Source organism: Rhipicephalus sanguineus, chromosome 5, assembly GCF_013339695.2.
Source record: "Rhipicephalus sanguineus isolate Rsan-2018 chromosome 5, BIME_Rsan_1.4, whole genome shotgun sequence".
In the NCBI taxonomy this organism is placed as follows: Eukaryota; Metazoa; Arthropoda; class Arachnida; order Ixodida; family Ixodidae; genus Rhipicephalus; species Rhipicephalus sanguineus.
Window position 1 is genome coordinate 30,742,768 of NC_051180.1, and position 18,670 is coordinate 30,761,437.

The 18,670-nt window shown below is 44.7% G+C and overlaps 1 protein-coding gene across 1 annotated transcript in view; it reads right to left on the reverse strand.

Annotated features, from left to right (window-relative positions):
- Positions 1–7,382: 7,382 nt before the first annotated feature.
- LOC119393423 (trithorax group protein osa) overlaps positions 7,383–18,670 on the reverse strand; it is a gene marked incomplete in the record, with an annotated part of 81,181 nt that continues 69,893 nt past the window's right edge. The window contains 1 exon segment of the mRNA XM_049416243.1: positions 7,383–7,604.

Sequence of the window (18,670 nt, forward strand, 5' to 3'; positions counted from 1 at the left end):
GATCGTGGATGGACGCGGTCTTCAGGCAATAACGTAGCCAGGGCACTAGTGGCACACCGGGCACGTGGCCCCCCGCCCCGAAATTTCTTTCTGCCCCGTCAGCGCTCGTGTTGCCAAGTCTTTCTGTGTCCTACGTGTTGTCAAGTATTTCTGTGTCCTACGTCTTTTGCGCTGTTTCAATATGTCTGCCAAGGGATACAGAGAGCAAAATGACACTCGACCACACTTGCCTGCCCGGCCCCCACTTCAGATCAAGGAACCCCCCCCCCCCCCCCCCGAAACAAATTTCTGCCTACTCCACTGCCTTAGGGTGTTCTCCCTTAGACCGTACACCTATCGCTTCTTCCGACCCATCCAAGTAGACGAATTTCATTTATCGACTGCTTCTTTTTTTTTAATTCTGGGGTTTTCATTCCAAAACGGTTGTTTATGATAGAGGCACAGCGTTCTGGAACACTTCGGATTAGCTTTAGCCCTTTGTGGGCTTGCCTATATTTTTGATACGATCATTTAAAAACCTGCTGTGGTATATTGATATAAGCTAATAGTATAAAACAAATTTCATCAAAATCAAGCCAGTAGTTTACTGAAAAAAAAGTGGGACATATATGTCCCACTGACTGGTGAGAGCGTTTTAAAAAAGTGGGAAAACACTGTCCCACTGTCTCATGAAGGCGCCATCTCGAGATTGCATCGACGGGTATTTGGGATGAAACGGCCGAAGCAAGTGGCAGATTATCGCTTCTCAAGTTGTGCTGAGGAAAGTTGTGGGGATCTCATGTCCAGAAGTAGGACACTACCTGCACCTGCGCCTCTTGTGAGCCGTCATAGCGATGTGGTCTGTTCCCGTAAAGCTTACTCCACCGCATGCACCAAACATTTCTTTTTTTGTTCATTTGCCTGTCCTTGATTTGGCTGTCGAAAGTGTCGAGTGCAGCTGCTGTCCCTGAATATGCGCCTACTTTTCAAGAGGTATATGATATCAAGAAAAATAATTCCACGCGCCAATATCCGCAATTACGCTGAGGAATGAGCGTGGCAATATCGCAGGGGATTGTTCCGATGCATTTATCGGTAAAGTTATTCCGAAATTTTACAAAAACACGGGATGACTGAAAGCTAAAACCACCTCTCTGAAAAACCAGAAAAATGTATTTTTGATTGGTAGGTTCTTTCTATCTGAAGAAGAAGAAAATTCAGAAGCTATCATGAAAAATTGGTCGAAATTCAGCGTCACTGTAACACTACATCCGCCCTTCGAAAGTGTGGTAAAAGATTTTTCCTCGAGAATACGAGCAATGGGTGATGTGGGAGAAAATGTTTCCTGCAGACAGAAAAATGGGACGTATGCGTCCCGCTGTCGCACGAAGGGTTAACCACCGTGTTTTTTTGTTTTGTTTTCTAACGAACACCTACATAAGATAAGCGTACGGGTGTTTTCGCAATTTGCCTCCATCGAAATGCATTCGCCGTTGCCGACAATCGAACTCGCGTCCTCAAGCATGGCAGCGCAATACCTTACAGCCGCTAACCTAACACGGCGGGCGACATTGTGTTGTCCTGGCCGAGGAAGCTACGTCATAGGTAGTTTGACTCACACAAAAAAAAACATAAATAAAAGAAGGAAAGTGCTTCACCTGCTAGGTAGCATTGCATCCTTTCGTTTACAGCTATATTTCTCTCTTTTCCGTTGCCATTCGTCGCCACTGAAGTAAACAACATGACGCTGGGCCATGCACGTGAAGACCATTGAACGAAATGCCTGTTTCCCACAAGCCTTCGAACAATTTTTACTTTAATTCAGAGCTCCCTCGTAAAATCTCATTGTTTTATGGCTTGCAGCACCGGCGAGAAGACCGGATACCATCAGGTGATGTCGGACTACGCGGTAGAGAATATACTTTTTTGTTTTTGTTTTTTCGTTTTGATTCGCATTTTTTCGCGAGCGAAATACGTCAGCAATCTTTTTTTTTTTTTTCACGTTTACACGAACAAGACTATCGTGTAAAGCATTGCTTACAGGGCCGTATAGATACGCTGCAAACACGGTATTGTACCAGGAAGATCGTATACCCACTCTAGCTAGAGATTCCACTATTCTTACGAATCAGATATTTCTAAAATTTTATAACACGAGAGCTGGCGGCAGGGAAAATCAGAGCATTGCCGGACCGTGAGCAACAATGGCGACCAGCTCAGGCTACAGGCGTTTGTGAAGGTCTGTGTTTTCTAGTGTTGAAGCCATGAAAGGAAAAATTGTCACGCATTTGACCGCTCATGCCACTTAATGCAGAAATGCGGTACGTTTTTTTTGCTTTTTTTATATCTTGCATTTCTTTTTTCACTTGCGGATTTTTGTAAAAGCTTTCAGAGTTGATCAGAGTAGAAAATCTGCATCCCACAGTAACTAAAATCTAATGTTCTCTCTTAAAGGAACACTAAAGAGAACTAAAGAACACTAACGAGATATATTTTTACCCTACCACAATAACAAAAGCACCACTCTTGTCGCGAGGCATGGGCGTCGGCCGGGGGTGCAAAAGGGGCACCTGCCCCCCCCCCCCCCCCTCCCGAAACCTACGGTACGGCTAGCAACCACAGTTATGCGGTGAAGTCGCACTTCGTTTTTGCAGGCGACATGCCTACCGTGCCGCCGATTAACCTGTCTGGCGTGTCGAAGACCGGCGATAAAGATTGGCTGTCGATGGCTAGTGTTACGAGGGTGGTCTGAAAAGTTCTCGGCCTCAATAAGAATCACGCGAGCGAGAACTTGTAGCACTCATGTGCACGTTCATACAAGTCTCTGCAAGTCTCAGATGAAACGCCATCTAGTGCCGATTAGCAGTTTGGCTTTGACAGTCGATCACAGTGGGTGTAGTGTGAAGCACCGGAAGGCATGGAGAAGCATGAGTACCGTGCGGTGATAAAGTTCTTTGTAAAAGAAGGTTTATCTCCGAATGAAATTCACCAATGGTTTGTTAAAGTTTACAAGCAAGATTCACCTTCATACTCCACAGTCAAGAAATGGGCTGCTGAGTTTAAGCGGGGGAGAGAGAGCATTGAAGATGACCCGCGCGAAGGGCGGCCAAAAAGTGCAACAACTCCTGAACTGATTGACCGTGTGCACGATATGGTTTTGGAAGACATGAGAGTGAAGTTGCGTGAAATTGCCGAGGCTGTTGGTATCTCAGTGGAACGTGTATGTCACATTTTGCATAAAGAACTACACATGAACAAGCTCTGTGCAAGATGGGTGCCGCGCATTCTTACTCCTGAGCAAAAACGCAACCGCATGACGATGTCACAGCGTGCTTTGGAGCTGTATAACAAAAATCCAGCCGACTTTTTGCGCAGATTTATAACAATGGATGAAATTTGGATTCACCATTACACACACTGGAATCGAAACAACAATCAAAGCAGTGGACTGAAGCCGGGTCCTCCGCACCAAAGGAAGCCAAGTCAGTTCCCTCCGCAGGAAAGGTGATGGCCTCTGTTTTATGTGACGCTAAACGCATTCTGCTTGTGGATTATCTTGAAAAGGCTAAAACCATAACTGGGGAGTATTATTCTGACCGTTTGACTCAATTGAATAAGAAAATTCGCGAGGAAAGACCAAGTTTGCAGAAGAAGAAAATAATCTTTCATCAGGACGATGCACCGGTGCACAAAGGACATCTTGCAATGGCTAAATTTCATGATTTGAAGTACGAATTTTTGGAGCACCCAACCCATTCTCCTGACTTGGCCCCGTCGGACTACCACCTGTTCCCAAAACACAAAATCCTTCTTGGTGGGCAACGTTTTTCATCAAATGAAGAAGCAACTGCTGCTGTGGATGAGTACTTTTCAGGACTTCCACAAAGTCATTTTAAGGACGGAATCCTAGCTCTGGAATATCGATGGACCAAGTGTGTAGAGTCTAGAGGAGACTATGTTGAAAAATAAAAATAATTTTGAAGGTCCAAGACGCTTTTTTCTACATCAGGCCGAGAACTTTTCAGACCACCCTCGTAATTCAGTTCGCTGCAGCGGCAGCGTCAAGAAATAAAAAAAGTGGCCCGAGCGGCGGCTTCTCCGCAATGCATGGTTGCTAGCGGCGTTGGAAGACAGATGCGCAACTCTGCTACCTAAAGGTAGCATATACAGTAACTCTACCCTCCCCGACCCCCCAACCGCAATGCAACACGGGCTTGCACCCCCAAAAACAGAATCCTGCTGACACTCATGCCGCGAGGAGACGCTTTGTAAGCGAGAATAAAACGCAAGGAAATCACAGTTTCACCGCAAGGGTAAAGGAGTGAACGCGATAGCAACAAGTTGGAACGTTATACACCATGGTCCCTCGATAATTTTGATTAATGGTCCCTCAATACGCTGGCGTAGCTAGAAGGGCTTCCTCGTCCCCCTTCTAGCTACGCCAGCGCCGCGGCACTGAAAAGTGCGGGCAGTATATGAAGCTCTCCCATTGAGTTAAGCGGGAGTTTCATGACCAGTAAATGTATAAATGTATGAACATATTATGACATTATTTTTGCTGCAATAGAATACTGGGTGCCTTGAAATAACGTTGTATCGATTTGACACATTTACAGAGAGTTATTCATAGGTGGCGTCTGAAAGGGTTAATTATACGATACGTTAGAGCATTTACGATTCAATTTCGGCATTACCAGACACAAGGTTACAAATTACAGTAAGAAAGGTCACAAACAAAATTTCGCTGTCAGGGGTCCCTTTCTCTGTCTTTAAAGGGACACTAAAGGCAAATAACAATTTATGTCAGAGTGAAAGCCCAATGTATGACAACTTCTAAAACGGCAATATTATCAACAGCAGTGCCCTACTTTCCGAGAAATTAAGCTAAATGTATCACAGGATGAGCGCCACGAGTGGGACATTTTCGAAGTGATCCCGATGACGTAGGGAAGTCGGCCTACAATAAATCACTAGTAATCAAACTAGCAGCAGTAAAAAAAGAACATTCCGAGCATCAAAAGACGTAATAAAATGCTGTTTGTTCGTTTCCGCTTGATTCATGGAAAACAAAACCTCCGTGGCGTTGCCATGGGGAACGGCACGCGTGGTTCAAAGGTTCCGTTTTCGCCGAACTGCGCCTCGCCCGTCTCAGTGGTAGTTTCGGGATCGCGTACTGCCGTGCGTGTTTTGCGCGCTCGTGAAAGTCGCTCTGACAGGAAGTTCGACAAAATGCCGCATGCGTGTGATATTGCCGGATGCCCGAATGGTGCACAACGCCAGCGCTGCAGCAAGGAAACCGGTGTGTCTTTTCACTGGGTGCCGCGGAATGAACCCTTACGCTCGAAGTGGCTTAGTGTCATGCCATTGCGCCAGTGTGCTAAACACTCAAAACCTCTGCGTGTGTGCTCGCTGCACTTTCGTACTGAGGATTACGAGACCAACCGCAACTTGGTGACGGCTTTGAATGTGCCCATCCGAGCAAGTCTTTGCCGCAGCGCCGTTGTTGCTACTGTGGGTCCCGCTACTTCCGCTCGGCTGCTACTAGTGTCGGCGGCCGCGCAGTAAAAGCGGGCAACGTTGGGCACGGCAGCAGTGACGTATGAGAGTCGTATTTTCAGGCGGGAGATTTGAAGCGCGCTAACGCGGTGCGGACCACTAAAAACGTGATTTTATTTCAAAATAAGCACTTCCTTGGCACAAAAGCAGCGCTACGAGGTTTCTGGACCGCTATTTCAACAATCAACGTCGACTTAATATTTGCCTTTAGTGTCCCTTTAAAAGACAGAGAGAGAAGGAACAGACACGAAAGAGAGATTGAAAAAAAAACAGAGCAAGACAGAAAGGGAGAAATAAAAAGAAACAAGGAAATAAAGAGAGACATAGAAAGACAGAAAGAGAGGGAAAGGTATATAGAAAGAAACCGACACAAAAAAGAGAAAAAACAGACAGCAAGACAGAAAGAGAAATAAAGAGGGATAGAAATGAAGACAGAAGGCGCGCGAAAGAGAAAGACATAGTTAAAGAAACAGACACAAAAAATTGATACAAGAAACGGAGAGAAAAAAAAAAAAAAGATAAACAAAGAAGGCCACTTCGCTGCGATCTTTCTTCAAGCTTGGCACTAGTGCGAAGTTGCCATACATTTTTTTTTTATATGGAACCTCACGGCGACAGAAATGCTCCTGGAGTGTTCATTTACTTGCTATCCCAAAAAAAAAAAAAAAAAAAGATGCGGGTGGCGACGCCGTCTCGTTGTTCACGCAGCAACTGGTCGTGATGTCACTTTGACGGCGTCCGCCATGGTCTGCACAGTTCTTTATCGGTAAAGGCGAATTACATTGCGTTCTAAGGGGGCCAGAGACAACATAGCAAATTTCGGAGAAATTTATTAAGGATAATTAGGCCGAAGTACGAAAACTGAAATCCGTGGTGTGTATTGCAGCACAGAGGTGGTGAAGTTTAGGTGCGAAATTCTAGAACTGAAACTTTGTTCATTTTTCTCTTCCAAACACGTTATTAGAGCGAAACCAATGTCAACAGAGTTTTCGAAGAGCAATACATCAGGACATGCAACCTGATTCAGTGTCCCACTTTAGTATCCTTTGAAATCTACCCGAGTTCGGACTTCAAGACACCTACATGAAAAATTAAGGAATGATTTCATGAAAAACCCCGTGAACTGACGAATTAAATTTGTTGCCTTTCATAAAGTTAAAATTCTTCTGAATAGTGAAAGTAAAATTTTCATTTAGTGCTTAAGTTTTCCTGTTTTTTTTTACAGACGTTACCGATTATCGCTGAGCAAAAGAAAGCATGGAGTTTACAAATTCTAGAACAGGTGGATCCGTGACAATACCATGTTTGTTGTCACAAAAAAAAATTACAGTTCACCGCAAGGGCGACGCAACGAATTGAAATGTTATCCGAAGTAAGGCTGGCAGCTCTCTTTTAGATCCGGCCTCGCGTAACTCTAAAAAACGCTGGTGTAAGACCGCTCCATGGTGTAAGGCTGCTCCATGGAGAGAAGCGGTTTTCGCACTCTTCGCGTTGAGAGCACAGTACGTAGAAGGGTATACGAGCCGTCTGCTGCCTGCCGAGATAGCGCACGCACCCGCGATCGCGCCCTTATATAATCAGTTCACAGTTGCTGTGAAAAATTACTTTTTGTACCTCTATAATTTCTTTTAAGCAATAACGACAACCACAAAAAAGAGCAGAGCACAGACTTGCACCTGAAAGAAAAGCAAGCATTTGCAACTCAGTGTCCCCCCCCCCCCCCAACAGAGGTGCAGAAATAAATTCTCCACTGCACTTCCACTGGGTACAAAAGAGTAAGATGTGTGTCAGGTTATAAAAAAAAAAGCCTCACATGTTTTGGGTGGCACTTTGACTAAAATGAATAATTTCATTTATGTTTTTATTTATACATACTGCAGACCCTCATCATGGTCTAAGCAGGAGAGGCAAAATTTCATTCATATATTAATAAGGCACCGTGCCACAATTAAGCGAAGATGATGCAATGTGGCTCAGTCACTGCACAGAAGCTTGTGCAGACAACATATCCAGCCAGCTGCATTCTCGCCACCCAGGATTTCATTCGGACATTACGGAAGGGGTTCACTCTGCAAATAAAAGAAAATGCGCACATTTCAGTGTTTTCTCTATAGGCACCAAAATCAAACAGAATGAGATCACTATGATGGTCTTTCAGTGTCATGAAGATGCCAAGCTATGATATGGCAATACCATATTTGGTGCTGCACACTGTACTGTGTTATAGTGGGAAGATGGCCATTTGTGTTCTATTACAATGCATCTCAACCTAGGAGCAAATGGGCTTTTGTTTCACCTAGCCACCTCTGATGCCTCATGTCAATACACTAGCAAAGAAGTCACAATGAGGAATCTAATACAGTTGAACCCAGATTTATCAAATCTGAAGGTGATCAAAGTAGTTCAGTGGAGTGGCACGTGGATATGAGAAACATAGGACATCCACAGCACACTCCACTGCAAAGCAGTTCCTTTAACTGTGCTTAATCATGTAAAATAACTGTGTAGCAGTGAAGAACATACCTTGCTCATTTTTCCTGTATTCCAAGTAATTCCTTTCGGATTCAATGCATTGGTTTGACATAACCAGCAAGAACAGCACTGTTTCGTGAACATGAATATTTTCAACGATTGAAGAAGCTATATAGGTACAGTCAGGAGAACTGCACTTCTAAAGGTGCAGCATTCCATTTATAAAAAGTTTCAGTGAATGCTCTACATATACTATGTGTAGTATCAGGCTACACTTTTGCGTAGGGCTTGCGAGGGGACGTTACAATGGTTAGGTTTACACTAGGGGTGTGCGAATATTCGAGTTTCAAATTCAAATCAAATAGTTCCTAATCGAATAATTCGATTCAACTTTGGAATAGCGATTATTCGAAGTTTCGAATAATTCGACAGGACGAATATCCAAAACACGACAAAGGCCAATGGTGCAACTTGGTTAGGGTGGGGTGGCTAAAACTAACGCTAACATCGCCGTTCGTTAAACTTTCACCGACTTACTGGTTCAGAAACGAGCGCATGTTGATCTTAAAGGAGATTATGTCACTTCCGCACGTAGAAAAACACATGAGAAAACTGTCAAGCCCTTCACAACATCACTTCCAAAACGAAGGCACGGACTTCTTGCGTAGTTTGGTGGTTTGCTCAGCAAATTTTTCAGTTACTGATTTGTTGATCCTGGACAAATGTAGCAGCATCACACATTGCTGCAGAAGGAGGCATCTGATATGTCACTCAACTGCAGATGAAAGAGTAATCCACAACTGCATTGCTTGTACAACCATGTGAGCACTTGAACTAGACAAGACCATGCGAGACAAGACCAGTCGATCACTCAAAAAAGAAAAAAAAAAAGCCAGCCGACAAATACCCCATAGCAATGACACCACTTCAACAAGCATGCAGCATCCGAAGAGAACCCTTGAAGAGATAAACATCACAGCAGTGACGCTCTGCTTGCAGCACTTAAAATATGCTAATGTAACATATTTCAAATGCTTCCTGTGAGCACTTGTTCTATCCCTCATTGAGTTGGAGACGGTGTATGACTATTTTGGGACAGTGGGTAACAAACTTTTCCAAAATGGTTGGCAAACATCCTCGTTCTTTTCACCACTCAAGATGAACTACAAAATATCCACCTTGCGCGAAACAAAGCTGCTTCGAAGCTGCACATTTTTACGCTGACGTTTAAATGTGCGCTTGCAGAAGCACGGAAGGCTGACAGCTGGCACCAATGACACTATTGACATAATCTAATAGAGAGCTGCGCACGAGGACAACGAATATGTATGCAGCATACACCATGTCAATCTATGTTCTGTTAGTGCCTTTTCATGACACCACACACTGTGAAACTTCCAAAGTGTTGTGCACCTGCAAGCAACTGCACATAATTAAACCATTCAACCAGTGGCATCTGGGGTATTTTCCAGCAAATGTCTCAGTACTGTTTTGTAGCAACAGCAAAATTTCGGTAGTGCAATTTCTGACAAACAGGCTTTGTTATAAATGGGGTTACCACATGGCATTCAACAGAGATCAAAGTAATGAAAAGTAATAAGATTAGTAAAACTGATGATTTCGGTAGAGTGAAGTTGGTAAGATCTACAATCAACTGTACACATTTCTGTTATATAATCTTATCTGGGATCAATTACCTTGGAGTTGCCAAGCAGCATCCCTTGCAATCACCACGACTATGGTGACCCTAAGCATTTAAAATAGCAAACACAGAACCCAGTTGTGGTAAGCAATACAGAAGTAATGGAAATATAATTGTGCTAGAATTCATTATTGCTACTGCCACAGCTTTACAAATGCTGCGGGTGATGCTGATGAAACATTTAAAGAACCTCTACATTGCTACACAAAATGAATGCAAGCTTGAGCGTAGTAAGTATTGGGTGGCAAGGCCTACGGGTGAAAATACCAACACGTCAATGCTTCGAAGAACCCAAAAACATTACCGAGAAAGAAAACAGGTCATGCTATCAGCTACCCAAATCAAATGAAATCTTTTGAACACATACGCAAGAGCACACTGGGACAAAATATAAGCTACTTACAGAAAGCTTTTTAATAGCCTTGAAAAGGCTGACCTCATGAATACGGGCATCCTTGCCTTGCCATTATTGCTGCAAAATTGTGTGTGAAACGTTAGAAAAAAAGAGCTGAAAGAGTCTGGCTATTTGCTGGCAGCATCAGCAACTTTTATTCTGACTAAAGTAATTAGTGAGGTAAAGAAAAATGATTCTTTTATTCCCTCTCCCCTTCCCTGAACCCTGCTCTCCAGGTGCATTCCACAAGAGAGACATTTATGGCAGTGTACATTTCACTTCTATTTTCTTTCTTTATTTAATGTCAGTTAGTAGTTAAGAAGTCATGCCAGTCATATCTGGTTATGCTGTCTGCTACTCGAAGCACTGCCTCCCTTGTATAACTATATTTGCTGGGTTCTCGTAGATTTATTTTTATGCATGCTACACTGAACCATGAGGAATACACAACAAAAGAAGTGCACAATCATGATAACACATATTCATGGACCCAAATGCATGCATTTATATATATATATATATATATAGTGGAGAAGCATCGGAACGCTGTACTGGGCCGTCCTCTCGAGCGCCTTCTAGTGGGTACCGTATTTATTCGAAAATAGGTCGGGCACGAATATAGGTCGACCCCTACTTATAGCGCTCTACGAGAAATAAAAAAAAAATATTCGAAAATAGGTCGACCCATGTTTTTTAGAAACAGGAAAATTGAAACATAGCACACCTTTATTTACAATTAACTTAGCGCCCTAGTCGCTGCCGGGAGTGTCATGTTCGTCAGATGTGCAAGGAAGGTTGTCGGATTCTTCGCAGGCATCCTCGGCATCCGAAATGACGTCGACTTCGCTGCCATCGATTGCGTTGGAAATGCAGCACTTTTTAAAGCCAGTCACGATAATTTCCGCTGGCAAGTCTTTCCGCGCGTCTTTCACCCACGTCGCAACTTCATTGAGGGAAGCCCTTCTCGCGGCGTCCCGTCGGTGTCATTGCAGCATCCTCCTTCAAGCCACTCTTTGTAACTCTTCGCCACCCGGTCCTTAATGTAGCCGGGACGTCATACCTAGCGGTATGACGACCAGGTCTGTTGGCCTTCTGCAGGGCCTCCTTGACGCCCGGAGCCTCAGTTCTTTTTCAAGAGCGTCATGCCTGGCAGTTCCTGGGCCGCGAAAAGCACGACGCTATCCATTGCACGCGAACAGTCGGTCCCGCTGCTTCCGCCAACCCCTAATCAACTTTTACGTCGAACTCACGCTGAGCGGCACAATTGCTGGAATTCTCGGCAAAAAGTATCACTTGACGCTTGAAGTCAGCTGTGTAGCTCTACCGACGTGACACCGTCCAACCGCGCATTTGCAAATGCGAACCGTCACGTCAGATCGAACAACAAACAAAAAGTGAGGCCTTAGGCCAGGCCAGTGCGGCTGCGCGTCGGCAGGCAGCACGGCTAGGGGGCTAGGGACTTCACGGCCTACCTAGGGAAATCACGGGTTCCAGCGCAAACATGGCGGAGCGGCTGCATTTCGCGGGGGCTTTGAAAAGGCGGTGTGCAGCTATTGCACAAATAACTTTTTTTTCTTAGTTACTTAGTCGGAAAAGGCGAACGGGTACGGTTTTTATACCAGATTTTATGGTATATAATGTGCGTATGTAGCAGGAACTGCTTGAAGAACAGCAGGCGCGGCAGTTGAACGCCATAGGTGCGGTGCTTTTGGTCGCTTTGATCGCGAATATAGGTCGAGATTCTTTGGTCACGAATATAGGTCGATCGCTGATTATGGGCAACATTTTAGAGAAAAAAAGGTCGACCTATATTCGAATAAATACGGTAGCCCTCTTCGCCTCTTCTCGGAGAGCACACCCCTCGTGCTCGCGAGAGTCTGCGCTCCGTCGTGACTGTTGTGCATCGTCGCCGTCAATCCAGCCGTCAATAAATGCCTTTACAAAGTGGTGGAAGTGCTGGGTATTGTCGTCGGGCAAGGGGAAGCGCGAGAGTGCGTCGGCGTCAGCATGCTGGCGTCCGTTGCGGTACAGCAAGCGGATATTGTAGTCCTGTAGGCGAAGTGCCCAGCGGGTGAGGCGGCCTGATGGATCCTTCAATGATGACAACCAGCAGAGTGCATGGTGGTCGGTGATGACATCAAATGGGCGACCATACAAATAAGGTCGGAACTAAGGTCGGAAACAAGGTAATGGGCCATCGTCGCTGTAGACCACCTTACGCGATACGCTGAAACTGCCGCCCTCCCAGCGGCTACAGCGCGCGATGTAGCCTCCTTCCTGCTCCGCCGGTTCATGCTGCGCCACGGTCCACCCCAGGAGCTGCTCACCAATCGAGCCGTTTCCTCCTCTCAGAGGTCGTCAAAGCCATGCTCAAAGAGTGCAACGTTTGTTCACCGCAAAACTACTGCTTACCACCCGCAGACGAATAGGCTCACGGAACGCTTTAACCGCACGCTCGGCAACATGCTCTCGATGTACGTCGCCGCCGATCACACAAATTGGGATTCCATTCTGCCTTTCGTCACCTACGCCTACAATACCGGCCCTCAAAGCACCACTGGTTTCTCACCATTTTTCTTATTGTACGGCAGGCACCCGTCGCACACAATCAACACAATCCTTCCATACAAGCTGGATCGATCTGACTGTGCACCTATTTCTGCCACAGCCAGACTTGCTGAGGAGTGTCGCGAGCTTGCCAAGACCTTTACTACGCATGACCAAGAGTGGCAGAAGAGCATCCGCGGTGAGACCAACACTTCTGCACTCACGTTCCTACCTGGAGCGCTCGTATGGCTCTCGGTCCCTACCACTGCAACTGGCCTCTCTTCCAAACTGCTGCCCAAATACGAAAACCCCTACCGTGTCATCAAACGCACATCCCCGGTCAACTACCTGATTGAACCCATCGACCCGTCTTCAGACATGCGCCGTCGAGGGCGCGACATTGTCAACGTGGAGCGCCTCAAGCCCTACCATGACCCGCTCATAGTGACCAGCTACTAGGTCGCCAGACGGCTCCCTTTTCGTGCCCGGGGTAATTGTGGAGAAGCATTGGAACGCTGTAATGGGCCGTCCTCTGGAGCCCCTTCTAGTGGGTCGCCCTCTTCGCCTCTTTTTGGAGAGCACGGCCCTCGTGCTCGTGCTCGTGAGAGTCTGCACTCCGTCGCGACTGTTGTGCATCGTCGCCGTCAATCCAGCCATCAATAAACACCTTTACAATATATGTGTGTGTGTGTGTGTGTGTGTGTGTGTGTGTGTGTGTGTATATATAATATACACACACACACACACACACACACACACACATGTATATATATACCGGGTGTCCCAGCTATCTTTAGCCCAGCTTTAAAATTACGATATTAGATGCAGACGAGTGAAATCACTTGCAAATTGCTGACAGTCACCTCGCGCACCAGAGACAATTTTTTTTGGTAATTAACTAACTTGTTAATTAGGATTATTTAATGAAATTGATAAATATTGATTGTAAGCAAGAAATGCGGCTTGCAAAGTTCAACAGCCTCTTCATAAACCCCAATTCTATTATTTGCGCTAAAGAAAGTCTCACGTGTACCATTTTTTCCAAGCTGCAAAGAAAGCCCGCGAAATACAAAAAGAACCACGTGACTAGCGCGTTCGCACGCCGCGAGAATGCTGCCCTCAGCCGCGGTTCGAGCGAACAAAATCAGCTGCGGCCGCGACTCGCCGGCTCCGTTGCAGCGGTAGGCCGATAACTCGACGGTGGTTTTTTTTGGCCCGCGTCAGCCAGTTGGCGCGCGTGACGGTGCAAGTTGTAGCGAGCGCGGGCCAAGAAACCACCATCAACTTATCAGCCTATACCGCTGCAATGGAGCCGCCTAGTCGCGGCCGCAGCTGATTTCGTTCGCTCTAACCATGGCTGAGGGCAGCATTCTCGCGGCGGGCGAATGCGCTAATCACGTGGTTCTTTTTGTGTTTCGCGGGCTTTCTTTGCAGCTTGGAAAAAATGGTATACGTGGAACTTTCTTTATCGCAAATAAAGAAATTGGGGCTTCTGAAGACGCTCTCGAACATTGCAAGCCGCATTTCTTGCCTACAGTCAATATTTAGCAATTTAATTAAATATACCTAATTAACAAATTAGTTATTACCACAACAAAAAATTGTCTGTAGTGCCAAGGTGGTTTGTCAGTAATTCGCAAGTGATTTCACTCGCCTTCCTCTAGTATTGTATTTTTAAGCCCTTTGCTAAAGATAGCTGGGACACCTGAGTGTGGTGTGTGTGTAATATTATATATATATATATATATATATATATATATATATATATCTATATATATATATATATATATAGATATATATGCATCAGCTAACTTGTGCCAAGGGGTTAAAAAATTCCAATATGAGAGGCAGGCGAGTGAAATCAGTTGCATATTGCTGACAGCCACCTTGCACACTACAGACAACTCTTTGTTTTGTAATTAATTATTTGTTAATTAGGATAATTAACTAAATTGCTAAATACTGACTTTAGGCAAAAAATTGGATTTGCGAAGTTCGAGAGCGTCTTCAGAAACCCCCACTGCATTATTTGCAATAAAGAAAGTCTCACGTGTACCATTTTTTCCAAGTTGCAAAGAACGCCCACGATCGTGCTACTCTCAGGCGTGACTTGAGTGAACGAAATCAGCTGCGGCTGCGACTCGCCAGCTCCATTGCAGCAATAGGCCGATAAGTTGGCAATGGTTTCTTGGCCGCTACAACTTGTACTGCCACGTGCATCAACTGGCTGCCGCGAGCCAAGAAACCACCGCCAACTTATTGGCCTACCTCTTAGATGGAGCCAGCGAGTCACGGTTGCAGCCAATTTCGTTCATTCAAACCACAACCGAGAGCAGCATGATTGCGGTGCACGAATGCACTAGTCACGTGGCATTTTTTGTTTTTCGCGTCTTTCAATTCAAACAGTGGGTAGACCATCTTAAATTTAGAATTTTACAGTAGACATCAAAGTGCTAGAGGACTTTGCACCAGACCTGTTGTTGAACTTTGCTTGACTGTGGGTTTCTTACTCAAAGTTATAGTCCTTTGATGACAGCTCTACCAAATAAAAGTAACATGTACAGTTAAGAACCTGCAATCGCTACTGTTCAGTGGTAATTCTCCACAATACCCGAGTGCTAGTTTGGTAACCAGGCACTTTGGGTGTTTACGCCAACAGCCTACACTGGACGGGTGCATCTTAAGCATCTCATTGATGGAATCGCTTGACAGCATTACTGATCAGAGTGACCGGTATTTCATTCTAGAGCCAACACTGTCCTGCACTTCACAGTGAAAAGGAGAAAGTTGGAGTAAAAGCGAATTAGTGGATAAGAGAGCAAGAATGACGTCTAGGCTTGAACGAAAGTAAATTTTAGGTCCGAAGCAAATTCGGAGCAAACAGTGATTTGGTCACATAATTTCGAAGCGAATTCGAATAATATATATTACATATTATAAAGAAAAATTAGCATATCTCTCATGACTCAACTAACCTGCACAATATTTTTAAAGTTGAAACAGGGCATATGCAAATGTCATTCTTTATGGTTCAAAGGGAAGTGGAAGCAACTTTGGGTAGTACATAGCAGGATTTTACTTTCGGTACAATGCAAGTGATAACCCGTAAAATATGTTACATTTTAAAATTTACTATACTTACAGCATATATGCCAGTATAACAAGCTTTAAACTTAAAAAATGATGAATCGATGTAAGGGTAACACAGTAAAACCTCATTAATTCTAACTCGGTTATTTCGAAATCCTGCATACTAATTCGATGGATTTCTGCAATCCCTTATTTTGCAACGTAAATCTGAGTGGATAATCTGAAGCGGCGGTCAGTAACAACTGATTAATTAGAAAACTTTAGGTGCCATGTGTCAGTTCCCGATACCAATTTAGTCACAAATCTGCAGAAACGATGGCCCTTAGGAGCCACAAGGCAATGCAATGTAGCGATACTAATGATTGGCAGATGAAGCACCCCAGCCTCACTGCTGCGGCGCAAGAAATCACCGCTGCGGCACAAGAATATTTGAAGTGCTCGAATAATCGCACAAGCCTAATGATTTCCCATTCTAAATCGCAGTTCCCTCCTTAAGGGGAACATGGCACTTAATTTTTTTTTTACTATATTTTGATTGATTTTGTGAAGCTTGGTGAGTTTTTATATTATCTGTGCGCACATTTCAAATATGTAATTATTTTTCTAGTACAATGTGTAGTTTTTAAAGGCAGACTATTTCATGCGCTTTTTGGGGAGCAGATTTTTTCCTAACTGAGAAATTACAAAGTAAATCAGCATATCACAATAACCTGGAATCAGAACTCTGTGCGGTGCAACAAAAATGTATATTCTAAACCCGTGTGAACAAAAGTTATGGTATGTTGAACATTCGAAAGTCAGATCTCAGCGTGAAATTGACTCACTCATGAGTGTTCAAAATACCATAACTTTTTGTAAAATGGGTTAGAGCATACATTTTGTTGCACTGCACACAGTTCTGATTTCAGATGATATACTGATTCACTTTGTAATTCTCTCCGTTTAGAAAAAATCTTGCTCCCCAAAAGGCACATGAAGTATTCTGCATTTTAAAAACTACATGTTATGCTAGAAAAATAAATGCATATTTGAAATAAGCACACGAACTATAAACTCACCAAGTTTCATCACAATCAATCAAAAATAAAAAAATTTCTAAAAGCAGTGTCCCCTCACCCTTTCGTGACCATGGCTTTCACATCGTTAGTACGTTCACAATGACTTCAAGTTCAAATTTCGGCGCTCTCTGAGCGCTTCTAGACAGCCAACGCAATCCAACAGGTTTTTTATCAGTTTTGCTTGCAATTTTCTTTTTTCCGCCGCGGGGAGATTTTTAAAGTTCGTTCGCAGTAGACTAGGTGAGCGCTCGTTGTTTCAGACATGGTGTTGTGATTGCTCACGAATGCTCCACGGAAATGGAGAATTTCGACCGATTCCGATGAATCTGAGTGGGAATCTCTGGATGATGGTAGCAGCACAGACACGGAAGACGACTTTGATTTGTCAGTCTTCAGTACGGACGGAACGAGTGCGTCACACCAACCCAGAACATCAGCAGCTATCCACCGGTAACTTTCGTCTTCTCCTGGAGCCGTTTTATCACTGCCGCGTGTCGATGTTAAAGAAGTACTGACACGATTTCGAGGCATCGCAAAAGGGACATTTTTCGTTTCCTTGGTATGCGGTGTCAATGCTCTCCACACACCGGAGTTGGAGGACACGTATAAAATATTTTAATTTGACTTTGAAGTTTTCGTCGCTGAGCATCTGCAAGCCAGCCCCACTGCAATATACATTATCTCAACGAGTCAACACAGTTCCCCCGAGTGTGCAAGCTCTGCGTCCTGTATGCAGCCTAAATCGCAGAAATAACTGTCGGGGTCACTGGACGACAATTCACTCATCGTTGTTTATGTGCACCACGAGCAGATGACAGATTTGCCGCTAGTGGATTGTGAATTTCTGTATCCCCGTGACATCACATTGCTATGAAACGTCACTGAGAAGCCACCCCCTCGATATCAAAACCGAAAGTGTCTTTTTAAGGTAGCGATAATTAAAATATATTTGATGCATTCCCAGGCACCACAATACTTGTTTTAGGTTTCTCGACACCAGTATATTTATTTAGAGCAACAATCCGAAAATTTTTCACATTTGTGTCAGTACTCCTCTAACGTATCTGGTGTGTACTAGAGGTCGCAGCTCTTATCTGAAAGATGTCAACTTCGTTTGGGCGGGAGCATTTGGCCCGGCTGCAAAGAGCGGAGTTCTCTCTGCGAAGACGGCACGAAGAGGACCTTGACCTAGCGCTCCGGAGTGCCGCGCGGTGGCTTCTTCGTGTTGTTTTTCACCACAGAAGTCGTCAGAGAGATATGCAACCACACAAATGAGTATGCATCGACATCGTTTACAGATACTTTTTAAGTTCGTATCTCCCCTCCGCTCCCGTCGAGAGAAGACGGCTGTTGTGATTCTCGCCACCACGGCGCTGCGGTTACGGGGTAGCGCTAGGATAGCGAGCATCGTCTACTAGCGGGAAGCGTTGCAACCGCAGCATCTCAGGTTATCCCCAATTCTGGCTGCGTACTGCAAGAGAAATAACTGTTCTTAGAAGTTGTTTGGCATTTTGTTTGTGGTGATTCTAGTTCACGATTTATTTGCGACGGCCGTATTCTGCAAGGAGTAATGTGTACGCCCAGGGATTTCGAACGATGGCTCAAATATCAAGATGACGAGCTTTAAATGAACGTTCGCGTAACAGTGGCTCTTCAAGTGTGCACTTGCATTTGCTTACCGTGCCAATTGCGTGAATCTATTGCAGCACGAATGATATTTTTCCTCACACCGTGTGGAACAGCTGCTTTCTTTATGATAGGCACCGCATAGCTTAGTTCTTAGCCTCAGGAGCTGGCTTCCCGCTTCAATTTCAGCTACTGCGCAACCCGGACCATCGAGTGCTAACTTGTATTCTTCCACCCGAAATTCTC